The 20,619-nt window shown below is 41.4% G+C and overlaps 1 protein-coding gene across 5 annotated transcripts in view; it reads right to left on the bottom strand.

Annotated features, from left to right (window-relative positions):
- Positions 1-20,619, bottom strand: part of SAMD12 (sterile alpha motif domain containing 12) — a 360,212-nt gene that overhangs the window by 152,984 nt on the left and 186,609 nt on the right. The gene's annotated exons all lie outside the window — the stretch shown is intronic.

Raw genomic sequence — 20,619 nt, 5'->3', positions numbered from 1 at the left:
GTGGTTACAGAGAAATGCCAATGACGTTCAGCCCAGGTTACAATAACGTTGCTGGGAATATGGATTTAACATTTCAGTTTTAATCAGTAGCATCCAACTCCCCTGCTGCACCCTGGTGCTGGGCTGCATCCATTTCCAGCTGGTGGGAGCTACGCCTTCATCCTAACGACTGGCCTAAGGCAGAGGCCCCAGCAGGGCTGCGGGTGAGAGGAACATGGCGAGCAAGCACATCTCAAGACTGCAAAACGAGGAGTCTTGGGTATGAGGGCCCCGCTGTGCAGACACCCTGGACCCTGGGCAGCCTGGCCTGGCTTCCTTTCAGCCCCTTCCTTTCCCCCGAAGGTCTGCATGCTTCCCTTGCTACTGTGGTTTCCATCAAATTCCCCAATTCTGCCCTTTATGTGCTTGCCCTGAAATAAACATACTTCCATTGTGAGAATGTAATACGCGAAATAGAATGATCGTTGTTAAATGCTCATAGCGCCACCCTGGGCTCTCACGCCAACACCCCCACGCCTCCCACCTGCAGATCTTTTCTTCTGATTGATATAGAATACACAGAGGCAACTAACTCCGTGATCAATGGGAAGGCTTTGGGTATCACAGCATATACACTTCAGAAAATGGAGGGTCGATCTCTGCCGAAAAGAAACCCAGTAGCCAGAAGGCGAGGTTAATGGGTACACTGGGAATCGCAGGGACAAAATCTGATTCACCATCTGCCTTGGATGGTTTCTACAGAGCCACCCAAGTCTGTGGTCCTGAAACATCTTTACCATAATTAGATCATCTCCAGGAGCAAATGTCCCATCAATCTCCTACCCTACCGCCTCCTGCTGACCACAAAATAAAAGAGTGTCCAAATAAGTGTGATGCTGCTTTTGATGCACGTATCAGAAAGTGGTAAGGAGTCAGTCATCAGTCGCACCTTTTTTTTGAAATTTATATTGTTACTTTTTGTTGTTGATCATATGAGGCTTAATCTAACAAATATTTATTGAGCACTTAGTATGTCCTAAGTTAACTCAGGCTTAGTAGTCAGTTGCCTGCACAGGGAGGAGCCAAGGAGAGAAAACAATCAACTCAATCTCAAAAAAAAAAAAGAAGTGCCAACTACATTTCCTGATATCTTAAACTGGTTTTAAATGGTATTTAGGTGTTCCTGGCTGCTGGGCCATTCATAGACTCATAGATTCTTGGAGATGAAAAAAACTTAAAAGGCTTCATATGGATTGTTCTCCTGGTCTTTACTTCTTTTCTTTACCAAAGGTTTATTGAATACCATGAAATGCCTGACCCTATACTGGGGCTCTGGACACAGGCAGGGCCTTCTATCTTCAGAGTTGACCATTTAGTTTGACAGGCAGACAATATACACATGATCTGATACAGAGGGGCAGACAGGGACCCCTACTGGAAGGATGGAGCTATTGGGGTTTTAGCGGTTAGGAAAGCAGAGGTGACCCACCGAACATACAGAAGCGTGAAGGCAATTAGAGTAATGGCGGGAAAGCTAGTGTCACTGGGGCAGAGTAGGCAAGACAAGAGAACGACAGGAAATGAGGTGTGAGAGAAGACAGGGGCCAGAACATACAGGGCCTCCTAGCCTTGGTGAAGATTGGATTTTATTCTAAACGTGGAAAGTTTTGAGCAAGGGATGACGTGGGCACGATCTCAGTGTATCCAAAGCATCTCTCTGGTCACTAGGTAGAGAATGGATGAGGGGGAGGGAGGTAAGTGCAGAACAATGAGAGGAGTCAGCACACTGCCTGGTGGTCAAAACAGGAAGTGATGGTACCTTAGACCACCAGGGTGGAGTAGCAGAATCCTGGATCTATTTGGAATGACTTTAGGATGCTAGAAGTGGGGTCTGAAGGAAATACATACATCAGAAATGACTCGGATTTTCAACCTGAGCTACCAGTGGCTGGGGGCATCATTTCAAGACAAGAAGTTGAGTCACCACTCCAAGGGAGAATGTGTTAGAAGGAGAAAATCAAGGTAGTGTCATTGCTATTTTTGTTTTTTTCCTTTTGAGAGCACTTGGGATCTGGAGAAGTGATGGAAAGGACAGAATTAAACAAAGGAGGACCATTAGAATATTCTTACTTCTTCCCCATAGTGCTTTCCTTCCTTCAACACTCTCCTCTGAGTAGACTGGGGGTGAAAGGGAGCATAGCATATCCTGGTGGAGTTTAGAGAACTAAGAGGGCCCTCTTCTGACCCAAGCTCCATACTGCGTAGCCCCAAGAGGTGTCTTCAGTGTTGAAAGTGTTTCCCAGGACCTTTGTAGACATTCAAGCCAGAGAATATTCCGCGAGGAAGTTCACCCAGCAGAAACATGGATCTGAAGTGCTGCTAAAAATCTCGGAAAATTAGAATTTCGCTGCAATTGAAGCATGAGTATATACACAGAAGCTTTAGTGTGTGTGACCCACTATAATACCAGCTTCATAAGAATAAGTCTCTCTCCTGTCAGGGTCCCTATTGTCACCTGTTCCCTATTGTTGCCTATGTGCTGGCACCTAGTAATGCTCAAGAAACATCTATTGAATGAATATGCTTGGTGCTCAAATGAATGTTGTCTTCCTTACTCACATCCTGGTGAGCTCAAGGCCATCCAATAACTATCTTTCCTTTGGTTGGAAACTGGCTCTCCGATCAGACACCAATGAGGACAGCAACGAGAAACTGAATGTTGCAGAGGGAGGAGGCTGCATTTTGTTGGTGTTGACCCCAGAAACACATACCAGGTGAAAGGAGCAGAAAATTTGAGACCCAAAGAATACACCACCTTCCTGCAGGCTTAAGGAAAGTTCTCTTTTCCAATAGGCACCGAGTGAGACTACCAGCCTTGTTGGACAGATGGGCGGCAAGAATGGGTGACAGACAATTGACTCAGAGAACAGTGGAGTCATGTACTACAGTTGCCATGACAGATGACAAACATGGGGGCTTGAAACCACAAACTTTATTCCATTTAGTTCTGGAAGCCAGAGTTCAACATCAGTTTCACGGGGCTGACATCAGGGTGTTGGCAGGGCCACACTACACTCCCTTTGAAGGCTGTAGGGAAGAATCTCTTCTGGAAACTTTCAGCTTGTGCTGGCTGTCAGCATTCCTCTGTGACCACATCACTCTCATCTCTGCCTCTATTTTCATGTCACCTTCTGTTCTGCGGGAGTCTCTCTTATAAGGACACTTGTGAGTTGATTTAGGGTTCACTTAAATAATTCAGGACAACCTCCTCCTGTGAGGGTCCTTAACTTAATCACACTGGCAAAGACCCTTTCTCCTTATGAGAGCACATTTACAGAGATGCCGGGACCTGGAATCTCTGGGTAGCCAGTATTCAGTCTACTACCAGCTGGAAGGATCCTCTGAGATTTCTGAAAAGGACGCAGAATTCATTAGGTCCACATGGAGAAGTGAAGTGAGGCTCAAGGAACACGACTTGTCTGAAACCACTCGGGAAATGGGGGGAAGACTTGGGCTAAGACACGTGTCTCTGTCCTTCAGGCCCAATCTGGACTTTGGTCTCTAGTCCAGACGCGCCCCCATCTTCTGCTCACAGAATTGTCACAGAGCCCTGTCACAGCTTCTCAAGATGAATGATCATTGACCACAAGGCACAACTGGAAGTGTCAGGCACAGCTGGAGGGGGACCAAAGGGGTGGCTCCAACCCCTACCCTACTGGGAAGCCTCGGTGCCACTGCAAGTGGCTGGAAGTCCACCTTTCCCAGAGAAGAGGCTGAATGACAGGGCCTCTTATCTGCTAAGAATAAAGGTCACTGTACAGTTCCCCAAACAAATGGCCACTTGTGCACTGGGTTAGCTCCAAACCTGCTCTCAGGTAAAGGCCTGCATCATGCAACAGGTAGAAGTCCCTGCCTCTACTCTAGTCCTGGCGATCAAAGAAATAGTGTGACAGGTGTTGGGCATAAACAAGTGTCCCATAACCTGAACCTATGTTTCTTTATGTCACCACCATTATTACAAAATTGGAATTTCTGGAACAAAGAAATAAGGAGAGAGATATAATCTCAAAAGCATGGGATTGGGAGTTAAAGGTATAGAGAAATGTCCAGGAAAGCATATGAATCTTAATTTCCTCATTTCTACAATGGGAAGGAAAATGACACAATTTCATAAAGTGACTCTGAGGGTGAAATGACAGAATACGTACATACGCCCTTTGCAAACTGGAATCATGATGATGCAATTTGGGGAGTACAGTTTTGTGGCTGGGTGAAGATGCGTCCTCTGTTTCTTCATCATTGTAACAATTATTATAACAGCAAACATCTACTGAGCAGTTACTATGTGTCAAACACTGTCCTAAGAGCTTTGCACGGATTATCTCATTTTCAATGATTCTCTGAAGATACTATGATTAACTATCATCAATTAAGAGCTACTGTACACAGTTAAAGTTCATATACTTCCTAAGCTGGGATACAAACCTACACAGAGGACATGCTCTTGACCACCTCCCTAAACTACCGCCCAGGAATTCTTTGGACAGACCTCACGCATTCCCCAAGCCCATTTCTGCCAATTCTCACATACACAGTCCCACTGAGGCAGGTAGGAGGCTGATGGTCAGGGAAAAGTCTCCATTCTGATGACGTAAAGGCCAGACAGATGGACACTGGCATGACTTCACAACGCCCAAGGCTGTGATGCCTTTCACTCTTTGGTCTTGACTCAGTGGAGTACAACAGGGGACCAAGGGGTTCTGAGAGCAGCCATTAATCAGACCTTCCCACTCCTTCATCATACAGACCATCTACATCTATACTATGGGCCGGACATGTCCCTGTACTAGGAACTAGGAAGAGAAAGAAGAATAAGATAATTTCCCTCCCTGAGGGACAAGCGCAAGTTCCTTAAGAGGCCATAGGAGGGGCGCCGACCTTCACTGGGGTCCTTGAACAAAAAATAAAAGTCAAGAAGGAGTGGGAAGGGCACTCAAGGTGCAGGGAAAAGCATAGGCAAAGACGGGGCTCTGAAAAACAAAGGCTACAAGAAACGATAGCGCTGAGCGGGAAGCGTGAGGCTGGGATCTTCTGTGCCGCTCATGACACCTGCCTTCTATGGAAACCAGTCTTACCCTTTGCTTTTTCTCTTTCCCCGTCCCAAAGCAGCCATAGGACACACAGAGAGGATGTTTACAGTCATAAAACACCCCCATTTGTAGAGCTAATATTACGAATGCCTCATTTTTGCCTGCGCTGTGTCCCCGACCATTTCTGATAAAAGAATCTCTTTTGTCTTTTGGGAGCTGTTCCTCCTCACCTGGTGGGCCTTTTAATCATTAAAAATAAATTCCTCGGATACTTTTTGCTTCTAAAGTACTATATACATTTCCTTGCTTATTTCGTTTATTTTTGATTTTGTGCTTCCCTCCCACCTCCGCCTGTAATGTGAGATCCACAAGAGCAGGGCTTCGCTGGTGCTTCCAAGCACCTAGCTAGGGCCTAACTCAGTGTAAGCACTAAATAAAGATGGCATTTGGTAAATTCGTGCTGGCTGTGTGATCCAGATGGGGCAAAGAAAATTTATTTACTAGAAAAGGGGTGGTTTCCAAGAAAGAAGTTCTCTTTCTTTCTTAGATTATGTCTCACGGGATAATATACGCCTAGACTTGCTGTCAGGGCCTGTCTTTGTCACCAGAGAATTAAGACAACAGAGAGAGCAGAGCTGAGAGACAGAAAGAGAAAAGGGGGGTGGGGGCGGGAGGAGAAGGCAGGGAAGGAGGGAGAAAGATAAGAGGATATTATTTGATTTCCTGAATAGAGCCTTGTCTGTAGTTAGACACCCTGGGTTTCTCGTTTATGTAAGTCAATATCGGGGGGAGGAGGTTAGTGAGTTGAGCTCATTTGTACCATTTGCACCCAAGAGAATCTTGACTTAACAGATCGAAGCTTATGTGTAATTCTCTTATGTGTAAGTTGACTTGCTGTACTGGCCGCTTATCCCCAATTCAAGAAAGCCCATCGCGGTGTCGGTAAGAGTGATATGAACCCACAGCAATTTATTTTCAAAAAGTTAATCATTGGCAAATGTTGGTACTTTAATTATTATTCCTCACAAATTATTCAGAAGACACCTTAATTCTTTTTTTAAAATTAAAGTTTATTGGGGTGACAATTGTTAGTAAAGTTACATAGATTTCTGTATTACATCATCTATAAATCCCATTGTGTGTTCACCACCCAGTCAGTTCTCCTTCCATCACCATATATTTGATCCCTTTTACCCTCATCTACCACCCCCCACCCCCCTTACCCTCTGGTAACCACTAAACTATTGTCTGTGTCTACGAGTTTTTGTTTCTCATTTGTTTGTTTTGTTCTTTCGTTGTTTTTGGTTTATATACCACATATCAGTGAAATCATATGGTTCTCTGCTTTTTCTGTCTGACTTATTTTGCTTAGCATTATACTCTCAAGATACATCCATGTTGTCACAAATGTTCCTATATCATCTTTTCTTACCGCCGAATAGTATACCATTGTGTATATATACCACAACTTCTTTATCCATTCATCTATTGAAGGATATTTTGGTTGTTTCCATGTCTTGGCCACCACAAATAAAACTGCAGTGAACATTGGAGCACATATATCTTTATGGATAAATGTTTCCAGATTTTTTGGGTAGATACCCAGGAGAGGGATTGCTGGGTCATACGGTAATTCTATTCGTAATTTTTTGAGGAACCTCCACACTGCCTTCCATAATGGCTGCACCTGTCTGCATTCCCACCAAATGTGTATGAGGGTTCCTTTTTCTCCACAGCCTCTCCAACACTTGTTACTATTTGTCCTGTTGATGATAGCCCTTCTGACTGGGGTGAGGTGATATCTCATTGTGGTTTTTATTTGCATTTCTCTGATGATTAGTGATGTTGAGTATTTTTTCATATGTCTATTTGCCATTTGTATGTCCTCTTTGGAGAAATGTCTCTTTCCGTCCTCTGCCCATTTTTCAATTGGGTTGTTTGTTGTTTTGTTGTTGAGTTGCATGAGTTCCTTGTATATTTTGGATATTAGCCCCTTATCGGAGGCACTGTTTAACTGCCTACTTCTCTACGTTTGATGCACCTGGGGCAACCTCCTTATCCAGTTGCATAGAGGTCACAAACTCAAATGTCGTCAGGATAACATAACTGTGTGAAGAAAACCATTCTAAGACATGGTGGGGGATGGAGTTAGGTGGACCACAATGCACTGGAGAGGTTGTTTTCCCCCAAAATGAGCAATCCTCACCCTAGAGGACTGCTATGCTAGAATATAGGCCAAGTACTATTGGTACGTCCTCTATTTTTAAGAACTGAATGGAATATTACTCTGCCAAAAAAAAAAAAAAAAAAAAAGAATGAAATCTTACCATTTTTGACAACACAGATAGACCTAGGGAGTATTATGCTAACTTAAATAAATCAGACTGAGAGAGACAAAAACCACACGATCTCACTTATATGCGGAATCTAAAGAACAAAATAAACAAATAAAATAGAAACAGACCTATAGATACAGAGAACAAACTGATGGTTACTAGATGGGAGGGGGGTGGGGAGGCTGGATGAGAAAGGTGAAGGGATTAAGAAGTACAAATTGGTAGTTACAAAAGAGTCACATGAATATAAAGTACAGAATGGGGAATATAGTCAATAATATTGTGAAAACTATGTGTGATTCAGATGGGTACTAGACTTATCAGGGGGATCACTTCATAGGTTATATAAATGTCCAACCACTACACTGTACACCTGAAACTAATATAAAACAATATTGAATGTCAACTATAATTTAAAAAAATAGTCACAGGGATATATAGTATAGCACAGGGAATATAGTCAATAATATTTTAATAACTATGTACAGTATCAGATGGGTAATAGACTTAGTGGGGTTATTACTTTGTGAGGTATATGTCTAATCACTATGCTGTTTTATACACCTGAAACTAATTAAAAAAAAAAGAATTAACAGGTACAGGGAAACATTAATGATGAAAAAATAAAACATCAAATCAATGAAACAAAGCAATGCTGGATTGTGAATATTTATATAGGATATATATATAAAGAACGGAAAACCCAGAAATCATATGAATCTCCCAATTTAAAATTCACCCATATTTTCCATACTATGAGTGCCAAACAAATCATGCACATGGGTCATACTTGGCTCACAAGTTGCCACTGTCAACATCTAACATTTAACCCTCTTTCCCCTCTGTCTTTTCCACTTGCAATGGAAAGTGATTCAGGCAGCCTCCCCTCCAGGGTTTCTACTGACTATAGGAACTGACTGCAAGTTCTTTGATTCCACTCTGAACTGGGTATTCTAAATTAAGAGCTAACCAAGACCGAGGGTAGTTGAAGACGAGTCTGAATGAGGCTTCCACTTTTTATAACCGAGATGTGCATTGCAAATCCATTTTCCTAAGTAACCTCCAGACCAATGTCTGATTCCCTAAAAGTGACTGCAAGTCACCAGTACCAGAGCTAGCAAGGACTCTGAGGTCAGCTAACTCATTGCCTCAGATCCTGGCAAGAGTGTGTGCAAAACCTTCCAAGACCAATAAGTCTTCTCTCACTTGTACCGCAGAGCACAGCCCACTCTTCCCAGCCTGAGAGCCAACACTGATCACTCACTTGGTTACATTTGGAAAGATTCGCAGTTAATTGAAGGCCCCTTCTCTGTGCTGAGGGAGAGAAGGGTTAATGGATGTTTGCCTTGTGGTTACTGTAAGTCATTTACCACACTGATGGGAACTGTATATTGATTATTTTTTTTAACCAGTCTTGGGTACAAAGCCTGTTTTAGACAATAGAGGTTTTTTTTGTTGTTGTTGGATATATTTAGGTGCTGATGATGTTAATAGGAGGAAACTGAAATAATGTTCATTCCCACATGAAATCTAAATTCAGAAATACATTATATTACAGCGTTTTTCATGTGGCCCTGCACTATTTTTTCTGTCCTTCAAGAAAGAATACACAGTTTCCAAATAGTAAATTCAAGGTTAAATCCTTTTATGTTGTTGGTAGTACACAGAGTTACCAAATCCCCCCCCCCCAAATTGATTTACAAAACAAAACAAAACCCTGCGATGTTTTGTTCGGGAATTTGGGTTTAGTCCCTTGGCAAGAATCAGTAATTACTTCCCTTGTACCTCAGAGCAGATTTTCAAGCTAAGAAATCTAGTACCAACATAATGCAGACTACAGCCGAAGATTTATGATATCATAAACAATCTTCAAGGACTTTTCTGTTTTTGATAGGTAGACCAACCCTCTCGGTATGTTGGCTTTTATTTGTCAGTATTTGTATGCATTGTTTTGGGATTCTCTGTTCATCGAGTGTCACTAGGGGATCAACCCACCGTGCATTAGGCATCTTTTAAAACTAATTACCGAGAAACATGTGAGGTACCTACTGACGAGCCTCCTCCTCCCCCTCAATATTCTACTCATGGTTGTAACAGCCCAGCATGTGGAGCGTTCATATGCTGAAGAGTCAGGAGCTGACATGCTGGCGGCTACACTTGAATTAATTTGAACTTGTGACCCATCACGAAAGTAATGTTTAAAAGAAGTTTCGACGCTACTTTGACTTTCTCTTCCTGGTACCCAGCGATTGTTTTCCCTTAAACTTTTAAATGATCAACTTGATTAGCATCAGGGACTTCTTTAGTAGAAAAATGAACAAGTGAGGCTCGTCCCAGCTCCAGATACATTCAGTAAAAAAGACGGAAGCAGTGTTCCTGCCTTCGGGGAGCTGACAAATTACGTGCAGATACAAGATCAGCAAGCATTAAACGACCTAGGAGCCATTACAGTAAGTCCTCTGTAATGTCGATAGGTTCTGCAACTTTAAGTGACAAAACGTATAATGACACCGATTGCACTAGAGGGTAATTGATGTAAACAAGAGTTAGGTTCCTACGTCATCTCATCAACGTTATAACAAATGCTATTGAACACAATACTGTTCTTTGAGGACCTGCTGTACGTGGTTAAAACATGTAGCAAAGACCATAAGCACGTGAGATTCACCAGGGAAGATTTGGTAAAAAAAAAAAAAAAAAGAAGACGTCTTGGGTTTGGGGCTGAAAATCGGGGCTGGATTAACCAGTTCTTTGCTACATGGTTACTGTGATGGTTCTTCCCACGAGGCTTTGGTTTCCTCACTTGCAAAGTGGAAATGATATCTCTCAAGTTGTGCTGATTAAGTACTCAATGAAGTGAGAAGAACAGAAAATATCACTGCCACTTTCAGGAAATAGACCTGAAGAAAGGGAAGGGGTCCATGCAATATCTTATGGGGAGTGGTGTAGCTCACTCCCAAACTATGATGGCGGCACCTGAAAGGATGGCATCCTGATGTTGACAGTGGGGATCTTTTCTGAGGATTATACGCCAAATTTGAAAAGTCATCGACATGACATGCAAGTACAGTGGAACTTATTTGCTTAGTTTTGTCCATTTTGACACTATTGACATTTGGGGCTGTGGAGAGGCTGTCCTGTGCATTGTAGGATGTTTTGCAGCATCCCTGGCCTCTACTGGATAGATTCTAGTAGCATCTCCTTCCAGTCGTGCCAATCAAAATCTCTCTAGATTTTTGCCAAATGTCCAGTGCAAGGCAAAATTGCTCCAGTCTAGAACCATTGATGTTTGTTTTCAATCAACTGATATTTAATATGCTAATCAAAGAGACAAACTAATGCTTGGCGTTGAAGGCTCATGGGACTCAAAGCAGTGAGGAGACAAACTAACACAAAACTTATTCTCAGGTCTTTTCCCTTCCATTGTCCCATTTAATCCACAAATCACTCTGGGAAGAATTCTTATTTCCATTTTAAACATGAGGAAACTGACCTTCATGGAGATAAAGTACCAAAGCACAGAAATGGCAGACTAGGAATTCCAACTCAGTTCTACAAGTGAAAATTTCCATGTGTTTTGATCTTGAAATGCCTCAAAACCTATAACTATAGCACTTCAAGTGAGATTTAAGGGGCATCATGAATAAAAGAGTAATGAAAGTTTACTGTTTGATGAGTAACAAAAATTTGAGGGAACCAAAAAGAGTGATTGACACTGTTGGCATTGCTTTGATGCTAAAGAGACAGTAAAGACACACATCTACCTAAGGTTCCCTTCCATCCTTTAGAAGGGAGTAAAAACAAGCTCACCCAGCTTGAAGTCCAAAATTTGATTTCATAGGTTACATCAATAAAAGTCATGTTGGGATAAAATAAGCAACGTGAACAGATTCTCTTCAGTGTTTCCTTTATCTGTGTCTCCCTAATGTTCTGCCTTCTAATGTCTTCCCTCTCTTCTTATATGATGGGCTTCAAGGGTTGGCTCAGGTCTCACTTTGCCAGCTAGTCAGCCCTGAATGCCCTTGGAAACCACAGGTACAATATAAGGTGGTGTTACAGTAAAGATGTCTATTTCCCTACTGAAATTAAAGGTCTTAAAGCAAAGGTATAGCTTTTCATTTATATGTTGCCAATATCCAGGATACTGCTGAATAAACTAGTGCAATAATATTTGGATAGTCTCAAAATGTACTCTGTCAAGTTAGAGAAAGTGGCAGACCCTAAGGGTAACAGCCGCATTTTGCATTTTCATATACATTGGAATTGTGGTTTGTTTGTTTGTTTCCATGTCTATAGTGCCAACACCTTGACTTTGCAGAAAGACTTGTAGGTTTGCAACAGTCACCTAGTAGTTAAGAATAGCAATGATGCTAATGATTGTGGAATGTCAGACACAGGTGGATGACAGCTTGATTCGCTCAATTCTCTCATTGCAAAGATATAATGAAGGTGGGAAGAACAGAGTGAGAGAAGGGAGGGAGCCCATGCTGTGATGAGTTAGATCATTCTTGAAGATTGCCGTACAAAGGGAAGGAGGAACTGGATTGCCCTGACAACACGGACAAATGGTTCGATGATGGCTAAGGGCTTGCCCGCAGAGGCAGATGCTTGGGTGCCAATCACATCTCCACTAATGATATGTCATGCTACCTTAAACAAGTTACCCAACCTGACTGAAGTCTTCATTTACCCATCTCAACAAAGGGTGTGATAACAGTACCTCTGTCACAGAAACACTTGTGAAGATTCAATGAGAGGATACATGGAAAGCACTGAGCACAGTGCCAGGCGTATAATAACCTTTCACTAGAAGTCAGCAACGGATGATGGGTCCTAAGACTGAGGATGTGCCCCCGGTGAGTCTATGATACGTGATGTGACCCGTTTGTTCCCACAGGTGAAACGTACCGTACATCCACTTTATATGGTACATCCAATTCATATTCATATAAAACGCCTACGTAGTACACTCCTTCACTCACTGTTACTTTCAACCTCTGTTTGAGGGCTCAGGTCATTTAGCTGTCCTTTATGTCCCTTTTTATAATTTCATCATTACGGGATGTGTACCTCAGGTATGTAAAGTAATCTCAAATTGAGCTCTCTTTAAAGAACTCTTAAGTTGTAACGAAGACATTTCAAGAATTATTTGGAATAAAAGCAAAGCAATGCCCACTTGGGTTTTGTCCAACAACCACACATTAGGGCCAGCGTGAAACCAAAATGCCACATACAAGGGTTCTCCAACCTCAAAAACATACAAATCATTGTTGTAACACTTTGTTCACTGTGGGTACAAATAAAGACACAGTATAATCAATTATAGACTCTTTGTATAATTGATTATAAATGATAATAAAATGTGCCTTGTTTGGATTTCTATCATTACACTTACTATATCATAATATAATCATGAATTTGTTCCTGTCTTCCTTTCCCAAATTCTGGGCTCTTTAGAAGAAAATGCGGGTTTTGTTTACCAGAGTAACTTCAGCACCCAGCAGTTGATAGATGTTGGTTCAAGTTTGGCTGAATGAAGAAACAGACCTGTGAGAAAGGGAGAGGAAATGATAACATCCCCGTTTTAAAGATGAGAAAATAGGCCCAGAAAAGGGAAAGGACTTGCCCAAAGTCACATGGCTAATAATAGGCAAAGACTAGAACGAAGACACGTGATTCAAATTCACACTCGCTCTATTTAGAAAGGCTATGCCCGCTTTCGTTCAGCATTCACTTAATAATCAAGCAACGATTTTCTAATGCCAGCTCTTAGGCTATGTGCTGGGTATAAGCAGTGATGCAATCCATATGGTCTCTGTACTCACGGAGTTGCAGCTTAGTGAGGGAAAGACACGTTTAAAAAAATCAATATCCAAATGAACAATTTCAATAAAGGAAAAGAACAAAATAGTCCTCCTGAAAAAAATAGGGAAAACCCAGGTGAGAGTAAGGTGCAGGAAGAGCAAATTTGAAGTAACCTTTAGGCTAAAACCTGAAGGATGAGAAAGATAGGTAAAGAGTAAGTTGAGTGAGTTTCGAGGCAAATGTGCTACGTAGAATCGTTACTTTCAGTGAAGGCAAGAAGACTAGCCAGGTGTGCTTGTAGAAATGGTGGAAGCCAGTGGCTTGAGATGAGGCTAGAGGGGCAGACGAGGGCAAAATCATTCATGGTCTTGGAGGCAAATCAAGGATCTCCTTATTTACTCCAAGTGCAATGAAAAGTCAATATAGAGTTTTAAGCAAGGCAGCATATGTGAGGCAATTTATATTTTAAAACTCTCTCTGGCTGCCTGTAAAAAACCATCTCAGTTGGGGGTCTAGGTGACACTTAGAAGTGGAGAAACTAATTAGGAGACTGGAACTACTGTTGAGCCCAGAGATGATGGTGGCTTCTACTAGAAAGCTGGTGATGGGAAGATGTGCAGAGAGGAGATATTTTGTAGGTAGAATAAAAAGTGTTTAGTGATAGATTAGATATTTGAGGCAGGAAAGAAGGGACTGGAAAAAAACAATCTCTGTGTTCCTGATTTGGGCGGTAAAAGAAAAGAAAGTGCAGCTGTTGACATGGGGAATACTGAGTGAGCAAATTCAAGGGAAAAGATCAGTAATTCTGGTTAGGATATGTATAAATGTGAACTACCTATGAGATATTTAATAGAAATGTAAAATGGGCATGTAGGTGTACATGCTGGAGCTTGAAACAGTAGTCAGGTCTGGAGTTTAGCTTGGGAGCTGCCATCATGGAGTTGACATACAAATCCATGGTCAAAGAGGAAGGGAACATGAACAGAGTAAAGGCTGTAGGACTGATCCTTGGGGGGACTCTAGAAATGAGTGGGTAGATCAGTGAGACAGGCCAACAGAGACACTGCTAAGACATGGTTGGAGATACTGAAAGAAATCTGACAGAATGAGGTATCAGAAGGAGTGTGGGTCAAGAAAGAGAAGTGGCCATTTTTGTTGAGAAGTCTAGCAAGGTGTAGTCACTAGAACATACTTTGCAATGTAAGGTCCTTGAGACGTAGAAACCTTGAGTGTACAAATTGGGTGAAGAGTGAAGAACCGAACACTTCAGGTCACTCAGTAACACTTCAGGTCACTCAACTCTCTTGTTTGACCCAACAAGCAAAGGTAAAGGAGTTACATGGAAATGGACCCAAGAACCTTTGAAATCATCAGCATTATCATCAATAACAACAAAAAAAAAAACCACAATGATTTATTGGACAATTATGATTGGCTAGTAGCAACTGTGAACAATTTCTCACTCTTTAACTTAACTTTGGAACAGCCCTCTGGACAGGTTCAATTATTATCTCCAGTTCTAAAAAGAGGAAAATTAAGTTTGAGAATTTGAATGACTATGATCATATAGATAGCAAGAGACAGCAGCATTTGAATTATTATTTTTTCAATTCCAAAACTCATCTTCTCCACCCATCTGGCTTTCCTCTACATATGAAAAGAGTTCTTGAAAAAGAAGAGAATCTTTTTTTATTTTCCCCTAGCCCTCATTAGGGTGTCTGCTTCATAATAGGTCATCAATAAATGGTTAATGGAAGGGTAGGACAGAAGGAAAAAACAGAGAGAGAAAGACCAAAGTAAAGACCAGATAATCGAGACCAAATCAATCTCCAAGAATAATCAGGACTGTCTGGTACAGACGTTGTGCTGTGCCACTCAGATCTCCCTTATTAACTCAAGAACTCCCCAGATGCTGTCTGCCGACCGCTCTCAGCTGTCGGTCCTTCTTTTCACCTGCGCTGTAAAGAGCCACGCCGTCCACCCCTGCTCTTCCTGAGAGCAGCCTGCATCCAAAGACTGGTGGATAAGTTGGGACGGAGAAGGTATAAAGATTCAGCCCTCCAGGTACACTGGCCCCAGCTTGGGACAACTCCAAAAGTCAATCCCGGCTCCAGAATCACAGCCTGAGTTTTCTCTCGGCCTAGTTCTGTTTCTTTTGAGATAGGGTGGGGGCAGGGCCTCCAAGAAAACCATTAACAGCCAGCCTAAGACAAAGGACCAGTAACTCAAGATAAGCCACGGAAACCAGCCAGAGCTGGCCAAGACCAAGATGGAAGGAGATTCACCTCCAGCCACATTACAGGGCCATTGTAATACATCTCCATACTAAATGACACACCCACTGGCGCCTTGACACCAAAAAAGGGTTGTATCCCAAATTCCTGGAAAAGCCCACCCCCTTCTGAGAACTGAAAATATTCCTCCTCCTTATTCCCATTTTAAAAAGTTAACTAATAAAAACCAGAGCCCTAAGGAGAACTGGGGCTGCCTCTTGCCTCAGGCCAGCCTCTGCTCGGCCTGGGAGTGGATCTTTATTCAAGAAACGACTTTCGCTTCATTTCCTGGCTCATGCTTGAATTCTTTCCTGCAAAACTTTCACTTCCTCCACAGTGAACCTGAGGATGCCCCCCAATACACTTCCACAAGTCAGATCTCCTCTGAGCCTGCTTTCTGGGGAACCCACTTGCTGACAGGGTTTCACTGGACAAAGTGGTGCCTGGCTGATTCTCTGACAGATACATTACACGTTGCCTGTGGTGATTTTCAAACAGCTCAGGTGTCTTCCCTGAACCATCCAGCATGCGTCTAGGTCACCTACCTCCATAGTTAGTAGATGTGTGTGCCCGGAATGAAAATGAATTGTAACAGTGGCCTCTGCAATACATAATTAGTAAGATAATTCCACTGCAAAAGAATCTGTATGTATATCATCTATTGATTTTAAAAGTGTGCCTCATTTTCCATAAGCCACTATGTAATTATAGTACTGCGTGTATTTGAGCATCATGTAAATCATACAGACATATGTTATGCATACGCACACATTTTCACGCACATATGAAAATCTATGTATAATTTGTCTTACTGAGGGCTTGCTCTATGCCAGGCACTGTGAAAAATGACATGAAGTAACTCATTGGATTCCCACAGGTGGCATGATGATTTCCATTTGTTTTTCAGATGAAAAAAACGAAAGCCCACAGAGGTTAAAGGATCCTGACAAAAACTTCCCAGCTGGAAGAGTTGAGGGGACAAACTCTTTGGATCTGGTCACATCCAGGACCACCAGGCTTTAGACCCTGTACTTTTAATCACTGCACCGTGACATTGAACATTAATTTGAGCAAATTTCTTATAAAAATCTGTGATTTAACGAGACTAACAAAAACAAAATAAGACCCACTCATCCCTTATTTGGGAAATCTGGGTTTTGTATAACGGGTTTCCTTAAATCAGGAGACACCTAGAAGCACAAATAAGTCAAAGTCACACACAAGAAAAGCTACAGGAAAATATAGTGTTTTCCTTTGTCCCTTGCAAGAGCTACAGCTTCTCAACAATTGAAGTGAGCTTGCCTTTACCATCAAAACACTCTTCTTTGTATGCAGAGTAATGGAACATAGCAGAATACACACCTTCAGCTACAAAAATTTGTCAATCAACACACACTCCACCCAGTTGTGCCTGTGAGAACATACACCCTCAGAAGCCAGGAGACAGCCTCTGTCAAAGGAAGGGCTGATTCCAGTGAATACTGATCAGCCACTAAAAACAGAACTGAGATAGGAAAACAACGTCTCATAACTGATAAATGTATTGCTATCATAACATCAACAGCTTCAATTCAATGAAAACTATATTGGTTAAATTAAGTCTTCTACATAAAGATGTCAAATGTTACAACTTCACTATTACAGTGAGGAATAGCTTCAAAATGAGCCTAAACTGAAGAATTAGATGATACCATCCTTAGAAATTACTTTATAGAATTGTTAGGTCGAAAATCATAAATCTCTATTGGAACATCAAATTTCCATTGGGTTGGGTTGCATTTCCCAGTGCCACATCATCCCAATCCAAGCCATCTACACCATTTTCGTAACTTGCTTCTACCAAAAAGAACATGGGTATTTGTAGTGAATATTCCTAGAGTTCTCCCTTAATCATAGAGTGCTATGAAGACTGGACACAGCTGAAAATTTGAATTTATAACATTTCTTTCAGATTTTCTTTGATGGTGAAGCAACAGTCTTCCAGGCCCTGTGTATTTTCTGGATTAGATTATTACGGTTTGGGCTTTGTCTTTCCATAGGAAAAAGGCACATGTTTCCAAGATCAGATTCTAAACAATCCATTGCATGTAATTACGAAAACCTATGCAGCACAGGGAAATTTGAGAAGAAAAGCATATGCCCTCAAAAAAGAAATCATTCAGTATTACAAAATCATTGAAATTAGAGATGCAAAAGGCTTATTTGCTCATCTATCAAAGAAAGTACATGCATTTGACACCCAGATTTAATATGCCAGAGATGCTGGGTCACCCGAGGTGCCACCAATCTTTTGATAAAGTGGAGAAAGTAAAAAAAAAAACCAAAAAAAAAAAACCAACAACATTTAAAGAGCAGAGTCCTTAATCAAAGGCAATTCCTCACAGATCCAAATATCGGAAAGAAATATGTAAGATGCAGAGGAGAGGCAGATGGGAAAATAATACGGAAACATCGAGGAGATAAAACTTTATTTCCAAGTTTCCTAGATGGAGATGAAGTCACGTATGATGGGAAGGACATCCACGCTGAGTGTCCACGGGTTGGGGTTTATATAGAGAACTGTCACAGCCTGAAAAGCCAGAGGCATCACAGGCTGAAGGAGATTATCGCGTGTAAAACTTCAACCTTTCATTTATGGAATGTAACCATCCTTTGGAATCAGCTCTGTTTTCCTTCTAGTAAAGAGCAAAGGCCAGTAGTAAACATTCTTCTGAGTGTGTGCGTTGGTCAGGGAGGAGATTAGGGGAAGAGGGGCTCTGGGCTGATAAAGCAAAAAACAGAAAGGAGCAGATGCTGGCATTTACCGAGACAACCAGAGCAGAATTATCCCCAAAAACTTTAAGTACCTTCACATTTCACCATATGACCTTTGATAACATAAATCTGCGGTAAGGCATAGTCTTGTTGATCTTTCATTGTATCTCTCCCTTACAAAACAAACAGACAAACAAACAAAAAACCAAAAACTTGACACTAGGAACTAGTTGTTACAAGCCACTTGAAAAAGAAACCTACCAGGATACCTAGTGAAATGGGGTAAAAAGAACTTGTTGGTGAGCAATCTCTAAAATTTATCAGAATCCCTGTCAAGAGTCCACCCACGCACCCTGCACTGTGAACTGGGTACAAAGCTTCTCTCTTGATTGATTGTATCTCTCCACATAAACAGTGAGGCTGGCATCTGCCTGTGTACAGAATTCTGCATCTTCACGCCTGCCAATTCCTACAACGCAACTCTCAAAATTTAGGAGGCGTTTGTTCATTTCAACCAGGTCACTGTTGCAACTGGGCTAATGAAAACAAAGGTAAAGAGATAAAATGTGCCCTAAACTGGTGAGCAAATTGAGCTATAATTCTCAGTGGAAATGGGGAATAAAGTCTGCTATACTTTTATAAATGTTACATGTAATATATTACCTGTGTGCCTGTGTGTGTTTTAAAAATTGAGACGCAATGTAACAGAATGGTTAAGAGCAGGATATTTTTTTCACAAGTTATACATATATCAAAAAACAGGTCATACGCCTTAAACATATACAATTTTTATTTGCCAGTTATACCTCAATAAAGATGGGGGGAAAATAGAATAGGCGTTCTGGAGTCAGACTGCCTGGGTTTAAATTCTAGTTGTTTCACTTATTTGCTTAGTAAATGTAAACAATATTTAAGGTTCCTTTAGCCTCAGTTTCTACATGTTTCAAGAAAAAGGAAGTGTAATAATGGTACTGTATATATAATAAGGTTGCCATGAAGATGAAGATTAAATGAGATGATATACATATTTATTTAGTACCTGCGAAGGAACTAATAAGAGTTGCCATTATGAAATGAAACACACACACACACACAAATAGCTTTTTAAAATTAGTTAAGAATATTGACCATAACAGGTCAACTTTAAAGACTGGCATCTGACAGGCGTATCATGACGTAATACAATAAAGTGCACCCCAAGAAATAAGTCAGAGGGAGGAGAGGTTCTGGTGAGGTAGATGAACAGCACCAGCCTCGTCCAGGAAGAACCTGTGACTGGAATTCAGAAGGCCATGGGTGATTGATGACAAAAATGTTTCCATGCTTTTGGAATAGAGACAATAGGTTGCATTGATTTTCAGCAATATGACAGGCTTGGTGTGACGTGTTTTGTTTGTTTGTTTGTTTGTTTGACTGAGTTCTGGTATTTATTCTACTTGGTGTTCTCTGAGATTCTTGGATCTGTGGTGTGGTGACTGCACTAATTTGGGAAACTACTCAGCCTCCTGAAGAAAATTCAAATATTTTCTTGGCCTCGTTCTTTTTTGTTTTTTGTTTTTCCTTCTGTAATTCCAATTACTGGTATGTTATACCATCTGAGGTTGAGGGTAAGCTGAGATTTGCTGATTTCAGAGTACCTCAATTGTTAGCTTGGAAATACAGTCAATGGAGATTTAATCCAATGTTTCTTAGTTGCCATTTGAAGTTTCTATTATTCAAATACATACATAGTGGTGTACGCACAAAGTTTAATGTCCTTAACCGTTACCAAGAGTTTGGTATACATGCAGAATTCAGAAACCAATCCAGGGGGATGTACCCTTCTCAAGCATCTTGGATGAGGCTGAGGTAGGTGACATGGGGGTTCTATTTAGAGAAACGTCAGCTCAACAAATCCCTTATTATTGTCTCCTTGTGGCACTCCAATAAGTTCTATTTTAGTATTGGCTCTCTGCCTGAGTCTATACTTTCTTTCATTTATCTGAAAATTGTCTTATTTTAGTTCAAGAATGAACTGTTCTTACAACTCTCCTACAATGGCTAAAATGAAAAGCGCCGACAATAGCAAGTACTGACAAGGATCTGGAAGACCTTGTCAGAACTGCTGGTCAAAGTGTCAACTGGAATAATCACATTTGAAAACTTTGGAGTATCTATTAAGCTATACCTAAGACCCAGCGAGTCCATTCCTGGGTATGGGAATGAGTGCTTCTTTCCACCAAAAGACTTGTTCAAGAAAGTGCATAGCAGCTTCATTCAAACTAGCCGCAAACTGGAACTCACCCAATGTTCCTCAGCGGTGGAATATAAAAATTAGGATATATTTACCCAATGAACTATTTCTCAACAATGAAAAACCACAGATCACAGTTATAAGCGACA

This window comes from Rhinolophus sinicus, linkage group LG12 (genome assembly GCF_036562045.2).
Source record: "Rhinolophus sinicus isolate RSC01 linkage group LG12, ASM3656204v1, whole genome shotgun sequence".
Classification (NCBI taxonomy): domain Eukaryota; kingdom Metazoa; phylum Chordata; class Mammalia; order Chiroptera; family Rhinolophidae; genus Rhinolophus; species Rhinolophus sinicus.
This window is presented reverse-complemented; position numbering and strand designations above follow the sequence as displayed.